Source organism: Apium graveolens, chromosome 8 (assembly GCF_009905375.1).
Source record: "Apium graveolens cultivar Ventura chromosome 8, ASM990537v1, whole genome shotgun sequence".
In the NCBI taxonomy this organism is placed as follows: Eukaryota; Viridiplantae; Streptophyta; class Magnoliopsida; order Apiales; family Apiaceae; genus Apium; species Apium graveolens.
Genome location: NC_133654.1, coordinates 100,354,511 through 100,377,152, shown reverse-complemented (window position 1 = coordinate 100,377,152; position 22,642 = coordinate 100,354,511). Strand labels below are relative to the sequence as shown.

The 22,642-nt window shown below is 34.0% G+C and overlaps 1 long non-coding RNA gene across 1 annotated transcript; it reads right to left on the bottom strand.

Moving 5' to 3' along the window:
* Nucleotides 1–21,517: 21,517 nt before the first annotated feature.
* On the bottom strand, nucleotides 21,518–21,992 carry LOC141677773 (uncharacterized). The gene is made up of 3 exons (XR_012557524.1): nucleotides 21,875–21,992; nucleotides 21,686–21,791; nucleotides 21,518–21,595 (listed from the first exon to the last, which is right to left on the bottom strand). It is a non-coding gene; the product is annotated as an uncharacterized LOC141677773 (long non-coding RNA).
* Nucleotides 21,993–22,642: the final 650 nt, after the last annotated feature.

The window sequence follows — 22,642 nt, the reverse complement described above, 5'->3', positions numbered from 1 at the left end:
AGATGGATGGCCAAAATGAAGGAACGATCCAGACAATCTAGGACATGTTGCGTGTTTGTGCTATTGATTTTAAAGGAAGTTGGGAAGAGCATTTACCTCTGGTAGAGTTTGCTTATAACAACAGTTATCATGCCAGCATTGTGATGCCACCCTATGAAGCCCTTTATGGACGTAAATGTAGATCTCCAGTATTTTGGGATGAAGTAGGAGAACGCAAAATACTTGGACCTGAATTGGTGCAGCAGACAAAGAAATTGTAGAAGTTATCCAGAAAAGATTGATAACCGCACAAGATCATCAGAGGAAATATGCAGACCAGTCAAGGAAAGACATGGAATTTGAAGAAGGAAGCTTGTTATTATTGAAAGTATCACCATGGAAAGGACTAACGAGGTTTGGAAAGAAAGGGAAGCTAAGCCCAAGATATGTCAGACCTTTTGAGATCCTAAAGCGCGTTAGCAAAGTAGCTTATATCGTGTAATTATTTTTGCTATTAAATAAATATTATGTGTGTTCAGTATCTATTCTATGAATTAATTGTTAAGTGTTATCGGTGTTTGGATATTTAAAAATATTATTAATTGAGTATTTTAATTTTCATATGTCCAAAATAAAATATAGATAATTTTCATATCTTCCTAATTATTTTTATGTTAATTTATGGATTTATAAGAATCATATGAAATTTCTAAAATCTTTTTCGGGTAATTAAAATCTATTTTATAAAAACGGGAACCAACCGACGTCATCCGTTGTTACGTTTTTGGAACCCGAAACTCTTCCGAGAACTCCTTCCTAACCCAATTGTAATATTCCGAGCATATTCCATGTTTCGACTTTTTCGATCCTGCGTACGGTTTGTTCTGCGCGGGTCCCGGTGCAACATTTTCGATATAATATTCGTTTCGGTAAATCAATACAACCCTTATTTTCGATAAACGGGAGCTTTTTATTAAACTATCCCAATTATCACCTCGTAGTACGTGTAACCAGGCGCTGAGACCAAGACCGCAGTACAAATTGTACTGGTTTGGATAATTAACCCGAAAACCGAAATCATTTGGATCCGTTTTTATAAATAAACGTACCGTTTTATATCCGGAATGATCCAACGGCATACTAATTTTCCGTAATTATAAATAGCCCTTTACCGTATTTTATTTCGTATCAAAATCATTTGTAGACAGATAATTATAAAATTTTACAGAGAAAAATCATATATTCATAAATCTTTCTGAGAATCAAACTACTATTTGGAGGTGTTATTGAAATCTGCTCGGGAAGTTCTAGTAACCAAAATGGAGGTTTTGAAGGGTAATATCAGATTATACAAGTTTCAGAACTGCAGAATCAAAGGTTGATTTAATATAAATTTATTTATTTTCGAATTATTTTGATTAAAAATATGAATTTTTGTTCGGATGATTGTTTGTATGATTTGATGCTTACATGTTATAGAGCTTGTTTTCCTGATGATTTTCATATGTCATACGTCTGAGTTGGAGTTCAATAACATGCTTAAAAGTGGGTTTAATTTTCGAATTTCAAAATTAGGGTTTATAACCCGTATGAATGTTTTCAATTGAAATTTGGGGGGTTTTGATTTAGGGTTATTAGCTGATGATTTATAGTGGGTTGTGTTCCTTATGAAATTTGCAGTTGATTGATTTATAGCTCATTAACAGAGGATTAGTGAATCGAAGGGAGTTGTATTTTGAAGTTTTCCGATGTTCGCCGGAAACCGGCGATGTTCTTGGCCAATTTCCGGCCAAGTCTGGGGTTATTGGTGAATTTTGATTGCAGATATAGATTCCTGGTGTTGTGTAGTACTGATCTGGAGCTTGTGGTGGTGGGAGGATGTTTTCTGGCGACTGGCTCCAAAATTGCAGTTTGGTCCCTGTAGTTTTAAAAACGATACAGTTAGGTCCCTGAAGTTTCCACACTTTGTAAAAAGTGGATTCCTGTTTTAAAAATGTTTAAAAATCCTATTTCCTATTTATTTTTATTATAAAAATTCATTTTTAATTTCTGAAAATTCTAAAAATTAGTATTTTAATTCCGAAAATTATTTTTAGTTCAAAAATAAATCTTAATTAATTAGTTAATTAATTTCAGTTAATTTTTAATTGATTAATTGGTCAATTAATTCGAAAATTAATTGATTAATTGATTTAATTAATTATTAATTGATTTTAGTTAATTATTTAATTAGATTTAATTATTTAAAAATGATTTAAAAATTCTGAAATATAGTTTCGAGCTTTAAAATATTATTCTAAATTATTTCCAAGGCTCGATAATTGGCCAACCGAACCCTGTTTATTAACCCGAAATTGATCCAACGACCCATTTTAATTTCAAAAAATCTTTTGAAAATCATTTTAAATACCAGAAAGCCTATTTATGTCCCGAGACTTCTTTATAAATGATATGTCATTGATTACGTGATGTATTATGTGTTATATGTGACTTGTTGATTGACTATCGGTCTATATATTCGGTGTTTACTTGATTATTGTGTAACTTTCAATCTGTTAATCGGATTTGGGTAAAACGAAGGGTAGATAAGAGTATGCGTTGAATAGAATTCTATGAGTCGATTATTGATAGATATTTATGATATGTGAACAGAAGAGGCAAGACGTAGGAAGGGGAAACAGGTAGTTGAGGAGTAAGACGATTGTGATTGAAAGCGAGTGCAGTGTAGTAAGCTAATACCAGGCAAGTGTTCTGAACTTTCTCGAGATACTGTAGTCCTTGATAGTCTTGTTAATATTGCAAGTGCTTTGTAGCACTGAAACCCAAACCCTGATTCCAGTTATGGTTCTTGAGCTATGAACCTTATTCTTTCTAAGCCATTGATTATTGTATACCCCAAACATGAATCATAAATCTACGATACTACTCCACAAATACATACAAACTAAAAACCAAACACTGAACTGAGTTACTTATATACTCAACCCATTGTATCCTATTCCTTGAAAGCTCAAATCTTTGAAACCCTGAAATGTTGATTCCTTTGTTATCCAATTCTTTCATTACCCAGCATCCAAGCTTTGAAATTACCTTATTGATCCGTACAAGGGCTGAAACCCTTTCATTGTTAAGCAATCACTGTTGTTAATGATTCTAGTTATTGTTTATTATTGTTTATTTTGTTATTATGTTGGAATTGGATTGTTTTTATAAAATTATGGACCAGATTCGTGGTCAGACCATATAATGGTCAAGTTAGGCCAATGTGTGCCTTGGATCCAGTAGTTAGAGCAGTGCTGTGTGCTTTGCTCGGGGTTAGTGCGTGACTGATCAGCAGCCTAACCTTGGTTTTAAAATAAAAGTATAATATCCAATTCTAAATCATAATCTATTGTTCACTTGATATCATAACCATGTTCACTTGATGATCGTTATTCTCAGTTTTGTCATTGTGACTTGCTGAGCTAGTTAGCTCATTTGTGCGATATTGTTTCTGTTCTTTTCCAGTTAAGAAGGAACCGGTTGGTACCGAGGATCCCCAGTCCAGCGCGAGAGCTAGGGGTTCAGATTGATTGAGCTGAGCTAGTAGGCTTCTTTTGGGATAATTTAAGTCTGTAAAAGTTTGTAATAATGTTTAATACTCAGTTTTGAGTTTGGAATAGTTGGGATTTGAACGTTTGTAATATAATAGTGTGTTTGGCTTGTGTGCATACTTTAACCTGTTGTGATCCATGGTGGTTGGTAAGTAGGGTCACTGCATATTATTATTATCTTTATTATTGTTATAAGCAGGTTATAAATAAGGTGTATGTGTGGACCCCAAACTTCTGACCCGGGTTTGGAGGTCGCCACATCTAATAATCTCCCCTAACTTGTAAATTAGGCAAAATATACAAGTTAATAGATTTGATGATGTCAAAAACATTTAAGTACAAATGCAATAAGAGTTTAACTAGATAACTAACTACAACTTACAGTCCTTGTAGCTTTTACCAATCTCACTAAGTCAATCTGAATCCATAATGATTCTTGACAAAGTTTGATATCAACTTTTCTTCTTTAACTCTCAGGACTTGAGACATTGTAGTCTTGACTTGCTTCATCTCTTCATTCTAACTTCCAATCCTGTAGATTGCAATCCTTAAAGCAGAGATATGGTTTCTTTCTAAACCATCATTCAGTCTTATTACCCTGGGATGAGAAGAATCTTCATTGTAGCATAGACATTTCTCATTCAGTAACACTTCAACCTTAGCAGAATCCTTCTTTATTAGAGTTTCACTTCCATCATCTTCAACAATACTAGGAATGAATTCTGTAACTCTTGAACCAGAAATTCTTGCGTTATCTCTGATGGTCTTCAATATGAAGTTTGACCATCTCTTGGTAATATCAGACTTTACCTCTAAAAGGTAATGAAAGAATTTAAGTTCTTTCAATAATTTATTCAGCACATCTGATTCTGACATCTGATATATCCTTCCATCTTCAAGAAATAGAATCAGATTTTCCTTGACATTGTGCTTGTCATGAGAATCCAGTACCACTTGAACAGAGATAACCTTATCAAGGTGTTTCTGTGTAACATCTTCAAGAGGTTGGTCAGTTAATAGAAATGGATCTCTAGTAAGCACTTCAACTCATGTTTTCATCTTAGCTTCATCAGAACCTAGCCCTGCTCTGTCTCTTGCTTCTCTGACTTTCAATCCAACTATCATGAAATTAGATAACAATTGGCTTTTCTTTGGATCTGATGGTTTAACATTTTTCCACAGAAATTTCTTTTTATCAGCTACTTTCATTTTGTCTAAATCAACTTGAGCACTGTCAGAGGTTGATTTCTTGATGACCTTATCAGAACTTGCTGTTTTTGTTATAGCTTGCAGTTCTTCACTCTGAACAACCTGAGCCTTGTTAGAGGTTGTCTCGAATTCTTCATAAATCTTCCTTCTTTTCAAAGTTTGAACATCTTCATCTTCAGCAAGAATATCATCAGTAACTTGAACCATTTTGCACACTGGCTTTATCAGGATTTGAGAAATTTTCATCTGTAGTGGCTTGATTGGTTCATCAACTTTTCCTTTCCCTTTGTCTTTGAGATCAATCTCAGTTTGTGATCTAGTCTTGGGCTTTGATGCCTCAGTATGTGACTTCTCCTTGATCACAATGCCTTTTACCTTAGGCCTTGGAGATTTCTTTGCAACATAAGCTTTTGGCTTTAGATTTTTCTTTTTAGCTTTAAATCTAGCTTCTTCCTCCTTGAGATTTTCTAAATCCATTCCTGGATTATGCTTCAAAAATAATCTTCTAGAAATTTCCTCATCAAGTGTCTGAATCTTGGGATCCTTGTAGTAGACAGTAGTCTGCTTTCCCTTGAACTTCAGAGTTTGCATGAACTTTTGAGAATCTTGACTTCCATCTTGTATCAGAACATCAGGTTTTGTCATCAGACTTTGCTCATCAGAACTTGATATCGGATTTTGAGTTTCAGTACTAGCTATCAGATTTTGAGTTTGAGTAGCTTCAGAACTTGTCTTCTTTTGAGTAGAAGATTTGCTTGCTTCAGTAATTAGTTTCCTTGAAGAAACCTTGCTGCTCTGCCCTTTACTTTGAACTTTACCTCTACCCTTGCTAGGGTTTCCCTGGTCATCAGCTTCATCATCTTTCTTCTTCAGTATTTGATCATTATAGCATTTGGACTTAACTATCTTCTCCCCTTTTTGGAATCATCTGATAGTAGAAGTGAGAGAAGAAGTTCCACTAAAGATTGAATATCATTCAATTGAGCCTGTTGAGAAGCTTGATTTGCCAGAACATCAGAGATTTAGGCCTGTTGCTTCTCTTGAGCTTTCTCAATTGCTTCTACCTTTTCAAGTGTAACTCAGGATATGTCGATTCAAATTCAACATTTGTTTGGCAAATCATCACAAATTATTAGTAACCATAATTTTAATCAAAACATTCATCAAGAAATACAGTTCAAGTGGATGAAGTAAAGATTAACAGGCTTCAAAGAATATTAGAGAGAGAGAGAGAGAATAAGAGAGATTAAGAATAGAAAAGTAGGTAAAAGATTAGAAAATCTTTTAACTCCCATATATATACTCTCTCCACTCAACTGTCCTTTTTAGAAGTAAAACAGACACTTGTAAACTTGTCAGCCAGTAAATAGTTAGAGCAGAGTTAGTGGGCATGAGAAATAAGCAATAATTAACGTGCACATGCAGTTTTACAAGACAAACACGTTTACCACTAACCCAAATAATTATGACTGTTTTTATCTCACCTAATTATATTCTGATTAATTATGACTGTTACAGTATTTACCACAAATAAGTCAAGTAAATAAATAATGCCATGTAAACATCAGAGTTTCCATCAGGATTTAATATCAGAACTTGACTATTATCAGATTTTAACAGTCATCAGAACATGGCTTCTATACTCAAAAAATGAATGTCTGCTTCTGTGATTCTTCATACAAATACTGACTTGTTTCTTCAGAGTTTAATCATCAGAACTTGTCCTCAGAATTTATGCATATGACACTAGACTGTTTATCTAAAACAACTTGATCAGCACAGTAATTTTCATCATTCATATGGAGTGATAGTGTGTACATTATCAAAATATCAGATAAAGATTAAAGTCTGATATACTACAGTACATCTTAAAAATAAGGCATAACTAAGAAAAGTGCTTAAAATCTGTCATTAATAATGAAGTCTACTATAGGATAAATTTGTGCATGAGTCCACCTCAACTATTTATGCTCATTTTATGCATCTTTTAGAATTCTTTTTCACATTGGCTTCTCAGTGTAAATGAGTCACAACTGCTATCAGAATTTATGCTATTATCAAAGTATTTCTCCAGTAATCAGAGAGTGTGAAAAGTCACCAAGAAAAATTTATTTGCTTTTCTAATGCATATTTCTTAATACCAGCAATACACTTGGGTGTTCCCTTCCACATTTTTACTCTAGATCTCAAAGGAGTACCTGACTTTAATTTTCTTTTCTTTTATTTTTTTCAAATACGTGAGGCTTATCAGCATTTAGGTTATCCTTAAGATTTACTAACATCAGAATTTGACAGATAAAAAGCAAGATTCTAGTTTGTGACTTAGTAATAAGATACCCAAATTAAATTTGACTAAGCTCAAAATCAGAATTTGCTTGTGTTAATGAATTTCCACATAAACAACTAATTCAAACATGGGATTTCTAGTATGTTAAAGACTACTAGGTCAGCATCTAGCACAGTAATCCTCATTGGATTAAATAGTCACAGAACATTCAAAACACTATCAGAGTATATAGATCCACATCAGATAACAATCAGCATTTAATATATTTCAATTTAAGCACATATTACATGAAGATAAGACAATCTGTAAACACTGATCATAAAGTCTGATGCATGAGAACAAAAATTAAGCAGAATTAGATAAAGAACCTGAAACCATTCCAAGTTTATTTACCAGTCTTGTAAAAGTAGCTTCACATAGTGGTTTTGTGAAGATATCTGCTAGTTGTTGATCTATTGGAACAAAATACAATTCCACTATACCTTTCATTACATGTTCCCTCATGAAATGGTACCTAATATTGATGTGCTTTATCATTGAGTGTTGAACTGGATTACCTGTCATAGCAATAGCACTTTAATTATCACAGTAAATAGGTATTTTAGAAAATTCTAACCCATAATCCAGTAACTGATTCTTCATCCAAATAATCTGTGCACAACAGCTTCCTGCAGCTATATATTTTGCTTCTGCAGTTCATGTGGAAATTAATTTATGTTTCTTGCTAAACCAAGAAACCAATCTGCCTCCAAGAAATTGGTAGCTTCCACTTGTGCTTTTCCAGTCTATTTTGCATCCTGCAAAATCTGCATCTGACTAACCTATTAGCTTAAAATCTGATTCTCTAGGATACCACAATCCTAGATCAGCTGTACCCTTGAGGTACTTAAAAATTCTTTTCACAACTATTAGATGAGGTTCTCTTGGATCAACCTGAAATCTTGCACAAAGACAGGTAGCATACATGATATCAGGTCTACTTGCAGTTAAATAGAGTAAAGAGCCCATCATACCTCTGTAGTTAGTAATATCTACTGATGAACCGATATCTTTATCTAACTTGGTTGCAGTGGTCATAGGAGTGGATGCAGTTGAACAGTCTTGCATTCTAAATTTCTTGAGTAAATTTCTGGTGTACTGGGATTGACAGATAAAAGTACCTTCTTTATTTTGCTTGAATTGAAGTCCCAGAAAATAACTAAGTTCTCCCATCATACTCATTTGATATCTTGACTGCATTAGCTTTGCAAACCTTTTAGAGAGTTTACCATTTGTAGAACCAAATATGATATCATCAACATATATCTGTACCAAAAGTAAGTCCTTTCCATGGTTGAGGTAGGACAGAGTTTTATCAATTGTACCTCTGTGAAATCCACTTTCCAGAAGGAATTGAGCTATAGTCTCATACCATGCTCTTGGAGCTTGCTTAAGGCCATAAAGTGCTTTATCTAATCTGTAGACATGATTTGGAAATTTTGGATCTTCAAATCCTGGAGGTTGTTCAACATATACCCCTTCTTCCAATTCTCCATGAGAAAAAGCACTTTTCACATCCATTTGAAAGACATTAAACTTTTTGTGAGCAGCATAAGCCAAAAAGATTCTTATGGCTTCCAATCTAGCAACTGGTGCAAATGTTTCATCATAATCAATACCCTCCTGTTGAGAGTAACCCTTAGCAACCAGCCTTGCTTTGTTCCTTGTAATTATGCCATCACTGTCAGTTTTATTTCTGAACACCCATTTTGTGCCAACAATTGATCTGTTCTTTGGTCTTGGCACTAGGGTCCAGACTTTATTTCTTTCAAATTCATTTAACTCATCCTGCATTGCTTGCACCCAATCAGCATCTTGAAGAGCTTCTTCCACTTTCTTTGGTTCAGTCTGAGATAGAAAAGAATGATAGAGACATTCATTTGATATTGCAGTTCTAGTTCTGACACCTGCTTCAGGATATCCAATTATTAAGTCAGGTGTATGTGATTTGGTCCACTTCCTTGCAGAAGGAAGTTGATTTCTAGAACTGGATCCTCCCCCATGATCCATGTTGTCTCCATCAGCATTTTATGATGCCCCCTGTAGTTATGCTTTCTGAGACTTCAGAATTTGAGTTAGATTCTTCAGGATTTGAAGAATCAGAGTTTCCAGAATTATTAGAATTTGGCTCATCAGATTTTGATGAATCAGAACTTGAAGAGCCCGTGACAGGTTCTGATGCTTCTTGAGAGTCTTGAGTTATGGTAGGATTTTCAGCTTGCACCCCCTGGACAGGTGCATTTTCCTTTGGAGTTGTTACCACAGTTTCAATGACATCAGAACTTACAGGATCAGAGTTTAAGTCATCAGAATTTATCGAATCAGAATTTAAATCTTCATTAATCTCAGTTGATCATGATCATTGAAATCTTCAAGTCCAGTAATATTCTTATCATCAAAAGATACATTGATAGATTCCATGACAACCCTTGTTCTTAAATTGTAGACTCTGAAGGCTTTTGTGGAAAGTGGATATCCAACAAAAATTCCTTCATCAGCTTTTAGATTAAATTTTGACAGCTGTTCAGGATGAGTCTTAAGAACAAAACACTTACAACCAAATACATGAAAGTATTTCAGATTTGGCTTCTTTTTCTTGACCATCTCATATGGTGTTTTTTCATGTCCGTTTATGAGTGTGGCATTCTGTGTAAAATAAGTAGTCTGCATAGCTTCAGCCCAAAAGTAGGTTGATAGCTTTGCTTCATCAAGTATAGTTCGTGCAGCTTCTATAAGAGTCATGTTCTTTCTTTCTACAACTCCATTTTCCTGTGGAGTTCCAGGTGCAGAAAATTCATGATTGATTCCATGCTCTTTGCAAAACTCTTCCATGATTGAATTCTTGAACTTGGTGCCATAATCACTTCTTATAATTTTAACAGAATCTTTGACCAACTTATCCAGTTGTCTGACATGATCAGTTAGAGTAGATGCAGTTTCATTCTTCTTATGCAAGAAATACACCCAAGTGTATATTGTGAACTTATCCACTATAACCATAGCATATTTCTTCTTTGCAATAGACATGACATTTACTGGACCAAATAGATCAGCATGCAGTAGGTGATAAGGCTCAAGAATTGAAGATTCAGTTTTGCTCTCGAAAGAAGATTTTCTTTATTTTGCCTTTTGAAATGAATCACAAAGGCCATCGGGAGCAAATACTGATTTTGGCAGTCCTCTAACAAGATCTATCTTTACTAGCTTATTTATATTGTTAAAATTTAAATGAGAGAGTCTTTTGTGCCAATTCTAGCTTTCTTCAATTGATGCTCTACTCAACAGACAGATTGCAGAACAATCAGAACTTGTTGAAAGTCTGGCTTCATAAATATTACCATGCCTGTAACCTTTCAGAACCATTTTGCCTGTAGACATGCTTACAATTTCACAGTATTCTTCAAAGAAATGTACATGATAACCTCTGTCACAGATTTGACTCACACTTAGCAGATCGTGTTTAAGTCCTGAAACAAGAGCTACTGTTTCAATGATGACATTCCCAAGATTTATATTGCCATATTCCAGAGCTTTTCCCATGTTGCCATCTCCATAAGAAACTCATGGGCCAGCTTTCTCCACAAAGTCTGATAGCAGGGCTTTATTTCCAGTCATATGTCCTGAACATCCACTGTCCAGCACTAGGATATCTTTCCTGTTACCCTGCATTCACAAAGACCACTATTGGTTAGTTTTAAGGACCCAGACTTGCTTGGATCCTTTGGCCTTTTTAAGTTTGTTAGCATTTGCAGCGGATTTAATTTCAGAGTTTAGGCTAACATGCTGTTTATCAGAACTTATGTCATACTTTGCATCAGACTTTACACTAGAAGGAATTAAAGTAACTTTCTTCAAAGAAGGTTTTATTTGATAATAATCATAGTACAGACTATGATATTTCTTACAAGTATAAATGGAATGCCATAAACTACCACAATAAAAATAAGGATTTTGTGGCTTAAACCTAACAGACTGACTCTTAACTCCTAAACTAGGAGGTAAAGAGTTTATATCTTTATTCTTTATGTAAAAAGAAGCAAGATGGTTAGAGTTTCCACACTTATAGCATTTCTTTCTAGTAGCATTAGGAACAAGCATATAATTATTGCTTTTATTTACACTTCCTTTCCATTCCTAATTTTCCTAGCTTCCTCTACATTATTGAACATTCCTAATCTCTTTCAGCTTATGCTTAAGCTGCTTCTTTGTCATTAAGCATATGTTCACTTTAGCTGGTTTATCATGTTTTAATTTGTAAGAAGTTGACTTATCTTTGACTTCTGTCACAGACTTTCATCTTTTCAGAATCAGACTTTACAATTTTTGCTACAAACTTAATAGGATGTACCTTTCGCTTAGCAGTCTGTTTAACAACAATTGGCTCAATTTGTTCAGTTCCTTTTTCACTTTTATCATCTCCATAACCTAAGCCCTCTTTCCAGTTTCCCGTACTTAATAAATTCTAAGTTGTTATGCCAGAGTTAGTCCAAGTTCTGATAATCTCTCTTTCCTTTTCTAAGTCAGCTTTTAGAGATTCATTCAATTTTAACACTTCATCTCTAACATATAAAGCATCATCTTTTTCTTTCTTAGTTTGATGAAGAAAAACTAACTCCTTTTCTAAATAATCATTTCTTTTTTATAAGCAAGATTTTCAGATGTTAATCTTTCATATGTTAAAGTCTGATCTCTATAACTAATGAACATGGTTTTAAGATATAATCTCAACTCAGTAATATCATCAGTATGAAAAGCATAAGTTGTTTGAGGTACCTTTAATTTAGCAGTTTCAGGACTGCTATCAGCATTTGCCATCAGGGCATAGTTCACCTCATGTTTAGAATCTGAAGTGTCTATTTAGCTTTTTTTCTTTGTGACCAGTGCCTTGCCTTTGTCACTTTTTCCTTTCTTGCAGTCAGGAGATATGTGGCCTCTTTGACCACAGTTGTAGCATTTGACATTTGAGTTGTCTCATCTGTCAGACTTTTATCCCTTGCCTTCAGACTTTCTGAACCCTTTCTTATCAGAACTTCCACTTTTCCTGGAAAGCTTCTTGCCTTTTCTGAATTTTCTGTAGGCTATCTTTGTGATACCCTTTACCATAAGAGCACACAATTTCATCATCTCTTTATCAACATCTATTTCAGTTAAACTTTCAGTTTCTGAATCATCATCATTAGAATATGATGACTCTGAATCAAACTTTATGATGAGAGCCTTTCCTTTGCCCCTTTTTGAGGCAGCCATTTTAGGAGATTCCTCCTCAGCCTTAAGAGCAACTGTCCTTGACTTTCTTCCATGCCTCTTGCTCCTTTGATCTATCTCAAGTTTATAAGTCTTGAGCATACCATAAATTTCATCAAGAGTAGTTTCAGTAAGGTCCTATTTGTCTCTTATGGTAGTAGACTTCAAATCCCAATTTTCAGGAAGAGCTAAAAGGAATTTTAGATTTGAATCTTCAAGATCATATTCCTTGTCCACCAGTGACAGATCATTCAAGAGTTTGACAAACCTATCATATAAGTCAGTTAAAGACTCATCAGCTTTTGAGTCAAAGTGCTCATACTCTTGAGTGAGTATAGTCCTCCTGTTCTTCTTGATTGCATCAGTTCCCTGGCATCTTGTCTCCAAAGCATCCCATATCTCCTTTGCAGTTTTTCAATTAATTACCCTGTTTGACATGACATTATCAATGGCACTATGCAGCAAATGCCTTACCTTTGCATCCTTGGCAATAGATGAGATGTCTTCAGCTGTGTACTCACCTTTCTCCTTTGGTATGGTCTTTGCTAGTTGATCAGCAACTACAACAGAGAGCCTGGTAGGCTTATGTGGTCCTTCATTAATTCTATCAAGGTATTCTGGATCTGTAGCTTCCAGAAACATAGCCATCTTCACTTTCAATATGGGATACTCAGAAGGTCTCAGTATGGGAACCCTAATAATCTCATATCGACTGTGAGTTTGAGTCTTTTGAGTTTCTTCAGTTTTGGTGGGCTTGGTTGGAGTTTGTGCTTCTTCAGACATGATTGTTTGGATCTTTACTGTATGTGTGTTAACAGATAAGCTCTGATACCAATTGTTAGGTCATACAACACTGTAAAAGGGGGTTGAATACAGTGTTTTCACAATCAAATTGATTTAACACAAGTATGTAACAAAGATCAAGTATATTGAATAAACTCTGTTATAATAAGAACTGTTGTTCTCTCTCAATGATGAACAAATATCACTAAGAGCTGCTAGGTTAAAATGTATAATCTTCTCGATAATGATAACGCATATATTGTAAACCTTAAGTCCTGTGTTTATATATTACACAGTTACAAGATAACTTCTAATTGATATGGAATATAATTCTGTCTCCTAAAATATATCAATTAGATATCTTCTACGAGTCTTCCAGTCTTCTAACTCTTTCCATTCATATCTTTTTTTGTTTTAGTCTCGATCTTCTACGGTAAATCAGATTCCTTCCTTATATGAAAGTCTTCCCGCACTTAGGTTCTGATATGACCTTAAGTTTTGATATTAAGTTTTGACTTCTAGTAAGTCCTGATTTCCGTAAGTCCAGATATATCCTGTTTGTTAAGATCTGATAACTAAACATGAATCATATTAGACATGACATCTCAAATATATCTAACACCGATGTCTAAAAAATTTTCGACCGTTAACTTTGCATGTGCAAAAAAAGGTACCCCTACTACTGTTAGTGTGAGTGACAACACTATTATGTTTATGTTATGAGACATTTGGACTATTAATTATGATTATGGATTATTCTTTAGTAATTTATTATATTTTTATTTTATGCCATAAATTGTTAGATTAATAAATGTCCTTGGAATATGATATGTAAATCTATATCTCTAAGTACGTGACTTAGAAATGAGATTACGAGAATAATATTGATATTCCTAAATGTCCCTAGTCAAGTATTATTGTTAAGGGACGATATAAATAAATTGAGACTAGTGTGTTTGTTGACTGATGATCACATCTCATTGACCACAGCTATTGTGATACTAAAGTCAAAACACAGGCACATGTATTAGATATTTGGTATTGGATTGACCCATTGTGAGATACTACATGTTTATAGTATCATTAGTTAATTTCACAGTAATAATTATGTATTAGTCCTTAAACCTGAAGTCATTATATTTCTATACGAGAATTAATATACTTTGATACTATTAAAAGTAATCTTTGACCGGGTAATAATAAAAGTAGACATAGGGTATATTATAAATCGTATGAGAAATATGAATGACATAGATGGGATTTAGCCCTCCTATATCAAGGAATGATATTATTGGCCTCTTGATTGAGTAATAATATAAAATGCATGGATGTGCTCAAATACTGATTTGTTAATAGTTTACTCATTTATCAAGAAAATAAGAATTAAACGTCAACAGAGGATGACACAATGCATAACTTGAGTTTGATCTATAATATAAGGCTAAAGGGATTATATTACATTGTACATTTTTCACGAAAAATTTAATTGAATCACCAATTATTATTATTACTTGGGTACAATGATGCATTACTAGATGCCGCTCATTGTTTATAATTTTATTAGAAAATAAAATTATTGCCAACATAATAATAAGCTAAAGGGTCACACACAAAGAACGTTTAAAATGGAGGGTTATTTAAAATATAAATACACATATTTTATTATTATTGCTTTGAATTTAATTAATAAATTATTTAAGTGACACTTGATTAATTATATATATATATATATTAGAATTCAAATTTAATAGTAATAAAATAAACCCAAAATCAGAATGGGTTGTTTTTAGAAGCCCTTTAGGTTTAGGGTTAGGCCTTATTTTCTCTCCCCCATATAACATTAAGATGTATATTTTTAGGGCTATTTGTCAAATTTAGTTTGTTGAGAAAAAACCCTAGCAGCTCTACATCTTAGAGAGGCTAGAGAGAAAGAGAGTGAGGAAGAGGCAACCAAATCGGCTAGTACCGGCTCCGGTGATCGTTAGACGATTGTACGTTCATGTAGATACCTTGGAGAGAAGATCTTCGCAAGGAGGGCTGCTATGATTCATCAAGATCAGGACTTCCTTTACAATCATATAGAAAGATTTATTAAGGTACATGACCTTATTCTCCACAATTATCCAGTCATTATACATGATTCAAAATTTTTATTTTCTGTTACGTTTTGTGCTATGAATCCCTAACAATGGCATCAGAGCTATGTGTATAATGGGATGATTTGGTTACGTGTTTGACAGTTTTTCAATATATTAAGCATAAATCAGATCTGCCATGTATGTATATTGATACCGTTTATGTGTTAGATTTAATATGCATGTTGTTATGTTGATTAATAATCAAACTGTTATATAGAGTTTTCTATATATTCACGTGATGTATATGTATATGATGATACTAGCACGTTATATTTTTTCATAACTGATCAGTATGCGATTTGTATGTTATGCTTGATGTCTGGTTTATAAATAGTGATATAAATTCTTGGATAGATGGTGTATCGACATGATCTTTTAAACAGGGAATGATTAGTATGTATTTGATACATGCTTCTGAAACTGTATATGATGCAGTAGTGGCAGAGACTGGTTCAGATTTGATCTGTCATTCTGAAATTGAAGTTTCTGTAGAAGACTGGTCTTCCGGAAAAAAAATCTTCGAGATCGACTCCAGCGTGGGGTTGCCACCCCAGGACCCCGCCCCCGGACCTCCGCTATATTTTTTCAAGTTTTTTATTTGTTTTCTTGAGCATTGTGCTGGTTATGGCCTTAAGACCTTTAGTTTAAGTTTATGGTTTTGGTTTTATAAATACGACTTGCACGTCGTTTTCATTATTCTTGTAACTATTTAGCCTAGAATATAACTCGAGTTTTCTTATGTAAGTACATTAATATAGGTTGTTTTAATGTAATATAATTCTAGAAGGGGTGATCCAAGAGGATGAGCAACAATCGAAATAAGAAGAATGAAGACTTGTAATTGTATTTATATTATTCACCATAGATTAACCTTGATCCTTTCATTAGCTTGAAAAGATCACATAGGATAAAGGCCATAACCAAGCACATTTACATACCACACTTTATATATTGATGTATGAATGTATGTTTAGAATAGTTAATGATGCATGCTTTAATTAGATTAATCTTGCATGAATGTATGTATTAGATACGTCACCCATGCCCTTCCTTCTAAAGATGATAAAATCTGTAACAACTCAAGATTTTAAAATTTACAAACAATTATGAGATTCTCGTGTTTGTGAAACACAGAATAAAATATGAATATTCATTATTTCTGCCATGGGGCGATTTTGTCAAAAACGGGTTCATTAAACTTGTAAGCTTATGAGTTTTAAGTGAGACCGATGTGACTCCCTCACTACCTGGAAATCACACTATTGACGAGTATTGATTTGAAGTATCTTATTCAAGGAAAAATTGGGAATCTCTTTATGATGGGATCATGATCGTTATAATACTAACAAAACCCTAATGTTTATATTAAGTTTTTAGATGCCTTCCAATATGTCCAACACGTTAATCCCTAGATCGATGAGGAGTGGGTTCACCAGAGCGAAGTACTCCCATCTACCGTGGGACGACGTGTTGAAGTATATGATACTTCTTAGACCTTTGGGTTTGACTTAACTAAGTTACCACAATAGGATTGTAACTTAGAGGTATAGAGTTTGGTGAGATTTATTGGATAAATACGAATCAATGTTGTTCCACTAAACTATCCAAGAGTTATACAGTTGATATAATTGACAAATGTTGTCTACCTAAATAATCTTATTTTGGGAGAAAAGCCAAAGCTAACCTAAGATATGATGAAATATGGATCTTGGCTCACTAGAAAGTGTATAGAATATATTCTTTTCGAATTAATAGTTAGGGCTATTAATTTGATAAAAATAGTGGGAGATATATATTTTGAATATATATATGAATAATCACTTGAACATAATTTAATAGTCATATGTAGACTAATTTATCTTATGTATTTTTAAACATTGTAGATATCTAATGGAAAATAATGTAAACAACTTATCTGTGCGATCAGTCCTTAAAAAGGACAAGCTAATAGGAATAAACTTCCTTGACTGGCAGAGGAACTTGAGGATTGTCCTCAAGTAAGAGCGCAATCTCTATGTAATAAATATTCATCGCCCTGCACCTCTCCCTGAAGGATCATCCCGTGTTCAACATACTGTTTATGAGAAACATATCGATGATGAAACGGATGTTCAATGTCTCATATTAGCGACCATGAGTGTTGAAATTCAGAAATAACATAAGAATATGAATTCTTATGATATGATTGAGCACCTCAATCATATGTTTCAAGGACATGCTTGTCAGGAGAGGTTTGATACTTTCAAGTCGTTGGGTGCCCCGATTGCTATGGAGCACTAGATTGATCTAATTTTGTAATATTTAAACAACAGCTATTCTCAATTTATGATGAACTACAATATGAATTAGATATATAATAACCCCACCGAATTGTTGGCTATTTTGAAAACTGCTGAGACCAACATTCAGAAAGCGTCCCCTGCTCCCATGTTGATGGTGAATAAGAGGAAGGCCAAAGGAAAGTATAAATGGAAAGGCAAGAGGAAGATGGGATCTAAATCTAATGCCAATCCGAAACCTGATCCGACCAAGGCTTTGAATCCTAAAGGTGGTGTTCCAAAGGTTAGTGATTGTCACTATTGCAAGAAACCAGGTCATTGGAAGAGAAACTGTCAAGCTTATTTGGAGGATCTAAAGAAGAAGAAGAAGGTTGTTTTTGCAGCTTTTAATTCAAGTATTTATGTTATAGAAGTAAATTTGTCTACTTCTACATATTGGGTATTAGATACTGACTGTAGTTCTCACATTTGTATAAATATGCAGTAATTGCAGGGAAGTAGGACATTGGTGAAGGGAGAAGTCGACCTACGAGTTGGAAATGGAGCAAAGGTTGCTACTTTAGCTGTAGGGACTTATCATTCACCATTGCCCACTGGGCTTATTTTAGAACTAGATAACTCTTTTTTACGTGCCTGCGATTTACAGAAACATTATTTCAGTTTCTTGTTTGGACAAGAAAGGTTTTTCATTTTTGATTCAAAATAATGGTTATTCCTTTTCATTGAATAATGTTACCTATGCGGTTGCACGTTTGTTTATTGGTTTATATGTTCTTGATTTAGATAGTCATGTCTATAACATAAATAATGATAATAAACGTATTAGGATAAAAGCCTCAAATCAAATATACCTTTGGCATTGTCTTTTAGGTCACATAAATGAGAAACACATTTCCAAATTACATCAAGATGGTTACTTGGATAAGTTTGATTTTGATTCATACGAAGAATGCAAATCTTGTCTCATTGGCAAAATGGCTAAAGCTCCTTTTACCGGATAAGGTGAAAGGGCCACCGATTGATTAGGACTTATACATAGTGATGTATGTGGTCCAATGAGTATGATGGCAAGATGTGGCTTTTACTACTTCATTACATTTACTGACGATTTCAGTAGATATGGATATATGTATCTTTTGAAGAAAAAATCCGATGCTTTTGAAAATTTTAAAGAATACAAGGCCGGAGTGGAAAAACAAACATGGAAAAGTATAAAAGTTCTATGATTAGATCGTGGAGTTTAAAGGTTTCTTGAAGGAGTGTGGTACCGTATCATAGCTTACTCCTCCTGGAACACCTCAATGGAATGGAGTTTCTGAGAGGAGAAATCGTACCTTGTTGGACATGGTGCGATCGATATTGAGTCTAGCAGATCATCCAATAAGTTTCTAGGGTTATGCTCTAGAAGCGGCTGCATATACAGTAAATCGAGTTCCAACTAAATCGGTTCAAAAGACTCCATATGAAATATAGATTGAGAAATATAACAACATGTTGTTTATGAAAGTATGGGGATGCGAAGCGTTTGTGAAATGCTTGGGGTCTGACAAGCTAGGACCAAAATTGGATAAATGTTATTTTGTGGGATATCTTGAAGAAACAAAAGGGTATAGTTTCTATAATCCTACCGAGAATAAAGTGTTTGTTGCTCGAACCGCTGTATTTCTTGAAAAATAGTTACTTTCCAAGAAAATTAGTGGGAAAACTATAGATCTCGATGAATATCAAGTTATACAAAATAACATTGAACCAGAGTTGGAAAGTGGGCAGGAAGTACATCAAGATGTTCCTGCTCCGGAAACACAAATTGTTCGTAGACCTAGTAAAGCTCGTCATGAGCTAGAGAGATATTATGGATTTCTCTTGACTTAAGATGATGATGTAATGCTCATAGACAATGATGAGCCTCTTACCTACCAAGAAGCTATGAACAGTCCAGACTCCGAGAGATGGCTAAAGGCCATAAAATCCGAAATGGAATCCATGTAACAAAATAAAGTATGGACTTTAGTTGATCCACCTGAAGGGGTAAAACCTATAGGGTGCAAGTGGGTTTTCAACAAGAAAACTAACATGGATTGTAAAGTACAGACCTATAAAGCGCGAGTAGTGACAAAAGGTTTCAAACAAATATATGGTATAGGCTATGATGAGACTCTTTCACTAGTTGCTATGGTCAAGTCCATCAGGATTTTCCTAGCAATAGCTGCATACTACAACTATGAGATTTGGCAAATGGATGTCAAAACCGCTTTCTTAAATAGGAGCCTTGAAAAGGATGTATACATGATACAACTTGAGGGTTTTTTCTATCCCAAGTTTGCTAAGATGGTCTGTAAGTTTCTTAAATGGATCGAAGCAAGCCTTAAGGAGAAGGAATTGCCGTTTTTATTAAACAGCCAAAAAATTTAGCTTTATTCAAACTGAAGATGAACCATGTGTTTACAAGAAAGTTAATGGGAGCTATGTGGCATTCCTAGTACTAAATGTAGATGACATATTACTAAAAAGGAATGACATACCTTCCCTACGACCTGTTAAGACTTGGTTGGGAAATAGTACTATGTGTTTACAAGAAGGTTAGTGGGAGCCCTGTGGCATTCCTAGAGACAACACTATTATGTTTATGTTATGAGATATTTGGATTATTAATTATGATTCTATGGATTATTCTTTAGTAATTTATTATATCTTAATTTTCTGCGATAAAATGTTAGATTAATAAATGTCCTTGGAATATGATATGTAAATCTATATCTCTAAATACGTGACTTAGAAATGAGATTATGAGAATAGTATTGATATTCCTAAATGTCCCTACACTAGTACAGAAAAGACCTAAGGCGTCGGTCAAAAAAGGCCTAAGGCGTCGGTTTTTTAGCGTAGTAAATGCAGGGGACGCTGTAGGTACATGCCTACAGCGTCGGTTAAATGGTCGACGCAAAAAACTGTTTAGCATCGGTTAGATAACACACACAGAAGGAAAGAAAATCGACGCTATAGGTTTACAAACAGTGTCGGTCAATTAAACAACCGACGCTAAATCTTAGATCTGTTGTGTCGGTCTTCTTAAAATGTCGACGCTATTGTGCTTATCAATTGCGTCGGTCTCACTAAAATGTCGACGCTAAAAGTTGTAGAGCAAATGTGTCGGGTCCTAAAATGCCGACGCCTTAGGTCTATAATTGCATTTTTTTTGTCTGATCAATTTTTTTTTCTTGATCATTTTTAACCTGTTTACTACACATATTAAAAACAGAGGTACACCCAAAAATTAAAAAAGGTTCATAAATTATATTAAAATAAATTTGGAATTGTTCATAATTTTAGTTTATAACCCAATATTTACAAAAATTCATCCAAAACTAATGTTTTCATGACAAATCCCTCACACTAACTCAATTCTTGATGATATCTAGACTCCTTGTAATTGTTCTGCACTCTCTTCTTGTATCTCCAAGTACCATGCCCTGAAAAAAGAAGTTTATATTAGTACATAAAATCATATATGGAATAAATTATTCAACAAAACATGAATTAATGACAATATTTATTGTGAACATGAATTAATGACATGTACTGAAAAAAATTACCTGACTATAGACATTCAAGTGTAAAAAATTGAGCCCAAATCTCTCGTATCTCGCTAATTTCCTTTCTACCATAGCTTCTAGAACCAAGACCCTACCAAAAATTTAACATACTTAAAATATTAGTACTTGATTTTAAAAATTGTAAACCAATATTTATGATATTTTAGTTTCCTTACCACTTTCCAATTCATGTTGGCATTTTTTTGAGAAAGCGTGACAATGTCATACATGTACCTCATCACGAAAAAACCACATTATGTGCCTCCTTTTTGTTGGGGACACTACACATAAACAAACAAGATTCATAAATAATAACTAAAAAGTGAGGAGCATATAATATAAGTGAAATAAACAAACCAAAGTAAGTTATACATGAACCTCGGTGTGATGCCAAATAAACTCTTTTATGTTATTCTTCAATCCACCTTGAGGTACATATAATTTAAATGCCCTGTAAAATACGTATATTTTCATCACATCACTTATAGGACTAGGTTCTATGTAGTAATTATACAACATGAAATTTGAAATTTTAACATACATTCGTGCAGGTGTGGTCAACCGTATCTTCCTTTCTTTTTTTCAACGAATCAAACACGTATATAGCACTTTCATTGAGACAAAAAAGTAGCAACATCCAATGATCTCTACAATAAAAACATATATAATATATTAGACGGAATATAATTATATATATATAGCATGACAATTACTATGATTTTATTCTTACTCTTGGATGTAAGGGGCTAGGATATAACGTTTATCCTTATTAGCAACCAAAAGACTTGTCATGTAATCAGTTGCTTCGTCCTTGCATTTTTGCTGCTCATGATTATGTGGTATTGCTAGTCTAGCTGGCAACATGAATGCAAACTTATCGTCCTTCAATTGTTTGCACAACTTGCTAACATACCTACAAATATTATTTATCACAATATATGTGTGTGTGCTAATAGATTCTAAAGTAAATTAGGAAGAAAGACTGAGTCTTACTTTAAAAACAGTTCCACAATGGGTATGTTTAACCAACTCATTCTCAAAAACTGATTGACATCTTCGAGTGTGATATATATTGGACCATCTCAAATTTCCTCAAAAACGAATGCATCAGATTTTTTAGAAGGGGGCCTCTTTTTGAGTAAGAAACTTAAACCTGCACAGTGATCACTCGAATTTATGTCATCACCAACTACTTGAGGGCTTTGCTTCAGAGGAGTCACCGACCCTTTACTTTCAACCTTTGATGACTTTTGAATTGGCGTCATCTCATGGAGTTTTTTCTTTTCCAATATAGGATCCTAATCAAAGACATATTTATTGGGTTATATTTAATGGAAACTTTTCATAATTGAACCAAACAAGATATACCTGTCCCAACATCACAAGGTCCTTCGACCATTGAACAAAGCTACCAGCTGCATTTCCTATTGTCTCGTGTTCGTAACATGGAACAGGAAGTGGAGTAAGTTGGTATTCAGTTATAACATCATCAACTGAT